At 43.7% G+C, this 3416-nt stretch overlaps 1 pseudogene; it reads left to right on the top strand.

Annotated features, from left to right (window-relative positions):
• The first annotated feature begins 320 nt into the window (after positions 1-320).
• On the top strand, positions 321-629 carry LOC110291891 (annotated as a pseudogene).
• The last annotated feature ends 2787 nt before the right edge of the window (positions 630-3416 follow it).

Raw genomic sequence — 3416 nt, 5'->3', positions numbered from 1 at the left:
TTGATTCCTTGGTGAGAGTCGTCCATCTCCTCTGGCTATGATACTTATCCACCTCCTCTCTCACAGTGTTCCTGAGCCCTGGGAAAGGGGAAGGAGTATGGAGGGGTTGATGAAGACATCCCTTTTTAGGCTGATCCTCTTTGCTTATTGATTATGGAAGCAATGTGACCAGATGCTTCAACCTTCTAATGTCTTGACTTTACCACCATGGTGGACCACATCGTCAACTGAGAGTTAGAGTAAACCCTTTTGCCCTTAAATTGCTATTGTCAATATATTCTATCAGGGCTCAGAGTAGTGGAGTGGGGGCCACCACCTCCATGGGATGCGAGTTTGGGAACCTGGTACAGATGCAGCCTGTTATCTCCTACAGCTCCTTTGAGTAGCATTCAGTACTACTTCAGCAAAGGCATCCCCTATGTATTGCACCACCCTTGAGTGTGCATCCTGCACATGGTACTGCCTTTGTAGTGTTCTATCTGATCTACACATGAGGCAACCAGGAGTTTGAGTAGTCCAAAAGGAAGAACCCAGTCAAGTATGAAAATGACAAGTGGGCAGCCTGCATCTGGATGAATTTTCTGCCTTTGAAAGACCCTCCTTCTCAGGGAGAAGAGTCTACATTGTAGTGCCTTAGGGACAATAAACTACATGTGGGCTTTTCAAAAATATATTTTATCACAGTGACAGGGAACAAAGCAAAGACAAACATTTTCACAACTGAACCCCAGTCAGGACCTCTTCACTTCTGTTAATCTTTCATTAGAAAAAATGTCAGTTTCTGCTTGGCAGAGACATTGGTAGTGTGTAGCCTTCATCAATCTCATTTTGTCTACTGAGCTGTAGGTGGCTGGAGAACATAAGATCCATCTGTTAATCATCCACATATGTCAGTATACGGACAGATGAAGCATAGACTAACTCCATGATGGCTCTGGTACAGGCCAGGACTGTAGCAAATGTCAAGGCTGTCTCCTGTCCCACCAAAACAAAAACAAAAACAGACTCACAGCTTTATGATAGGAGAATTCATTGTTATTAGAAAAAGAAAAAATTGCTAGGTGTTTTACTTATAGTTTCTGTTGTTTCAATAAAGTATCATGTCCAAAACGCAAGTTGGAGAAAGGGTTTATTCAGCTGAGATCCCCACATCATAATCTATCACTGAAGAAAGTCGGGATGAGAACTCAAACAGGGCAGAAATCTAGTGTCAGGAGTTGATACAGAGGCCATGGAGGGGTGCTGCTTACTGGATTGCTTCCCCTTGCTTGCTCAGCTTGCCTTCTTATGGAACCCAGGACCACCTCTCCAGAGATGGCACCACCCACAATGTGCTGGGCCATTCCATCATTAACTAAGAAAATGCCATAAGCTGGATCTCATGGTGGCATTTCCTCAACTGAGGCTCCTTCCTTTCTGATGACTCTAGATGGGTCAGTCACATTGTCACACAAAGCCAGCCAACAAACTAGGCCAACTGTTCATCTTTTCAGTTATGAACAATTTTTCTTTCATTTGCTTTTTATGGTGTTCTTATCTGATAGAAATTAAAATTAAAAAGAAATTAAGGGGCTCACTGCTAATAATTCCCAACATACTGTTGTGAATTTAGAAGGAAATCTAAAGGAAGAAATCCCCATGGAAGAAAAGAAAGAAAGTCAGAGAATTTATTAGTCAGAGTTTTTGTTGCTATGACAAAATACTTGAGGCAGGCTATATGGGGAAATGCTAATCTAGCTTTTATATTTTTGTATGCTGGTTATCCACACAGTATTGTTCATGCTGTTACATGGGTTTCTGTCTACTTTGTTGTTGTTGTTGTTTTAACCCTGACCTTATCATCCTATCCCATTTTATCCTGAATGCTTATTAATACAGGCAGAGTGGTACACCAGTATAATATTCTAATCAGCAGAAGCCAATGGTCCACTGAGTGCCAATGATTCAATGTACATGAGCTATCCTAGGGATAAATTAACCCTATAGTGCCAGCACATTGCCCTATGACAGTTCCAAAGTAATGTTTCTAACCTTGCACTCAGAGAAAGAGGAAAGGTCATTCTCTTACAGATGATGTCTTGGGGATTTCAGAGCAATCAGCAATGAGAAAGGAGTAGTTGGCCTGTTTATTGGAACTAAGGTAAGTTCATTTATACTTGGGATTCCCTAGTAGACGCTCTCATATAGGTAAGTCAAGGCTTAGAGGACCCAGCTATGCCACTCCTGGGCATATACCCAGAAGATGCTCCAACATGTAATAAGGACACATGCAGATCCCGGACTCCACCGAGACTACTCTGCACAGAGGATAGGTGTGTGCCCGGCCCGGGAGGGCTTTGCCTGAGCATCTGCGGGAGACATCTTGGATCCCGGACTCCACTGAGACTACTCTGCACAGGTGAGAGTGTGGACTACAGAAGCTAACAACTTCTGGGACAGGCAGGAGCCACAGAGCTTCTGAGGGAGCCCCCTTTTCGGGCTCCAGACATCTGGGCACCTTCCCTGCCAGAGGATAAGTGTCCGCCTGGCCCGGGAGGGCTTTGCCTGAGCATCTGCGGGAGACATCTTGGATCCCGGACTCCACCGAGAATACTCTGCACAGGTGGGAGTGTGGACTACAGAAGCTAACAGCTTCTGGGATAGGTCCTGTTTTGGGCCTTCATCTTCTGCCAGGAGGAAAGTCTGAACACCAGATATTTGTGCACCTTCCTTGAAGGAGGAGAGCCTGCCGTCAGAGAGTGCTCTGCCCACTGAAACTCAGGAGAGAGCTATTCTCCTCAGTCTGCTGGTAGAGAACAACAGAATCACAAGAGGAAAAAACTCTAGACAACTATAACGACTGACTCCAGAGTTTACCAGATGGTGAAAGGCAGACATAAGAATCTTATGAACAAAAACCAAGACCACTCACCATCATCAGAACCCAGTACTCCCACTTTAGCCAGTCCAGGGCACCCCAACACACCTGAAAACCTAGACCCGGATTTAAAGGCATATCTCATGGTGATGGTAAAAGACATCAAAAGGACTTTAATAACTCACTTAAAGAAATACAAGAGAACACTGCTAAAGAGTTGCAAGTCTTTATAAAAAACAGGAAAACACATCCAAACAGATGATGGAAATGAACAAAACCATACTAGACCTAAAAAGGGAAGTAGACACAATAAAGAAAGCCCAAAGTGAGGAAATGCTGGAGATAGAAAACCTAGGAAAGAAATCTGAAACCATAGATGCGAGCATAAGCAACAGAATACAAGAGATGGAAGGGAGAATCTCAGGTGCAGAAGATTCCATAGAGAACATCGGCACAACAATCAAAGAAAATACAAAATGCAAAAAGATCCTAACTCAAAACATCCAGGAAATCCAGGACAGAATGAGAAGACCAAACCTATGGATAATAGGAGTAGAGG

The sequence above is a fragment of the Mus caroli genome, chromosome 3, assembly GCF_900094665.2.
Source record: "Mus caroli chromosome 3, CAROLI_EIJ_v1.1, whole genome shotgun sequence".
Taxonomy (NCBI): domain Eukaryota; kingdom Metazoa; phylum Chordata; class Mammalia; order Rodentia; family Muridae; genus Mus; species Mus caroli.
Note: the sequence above shows the minus strand (reverse complement) of the source record. Positions and strands in the feature narration are given on the sequence as shown.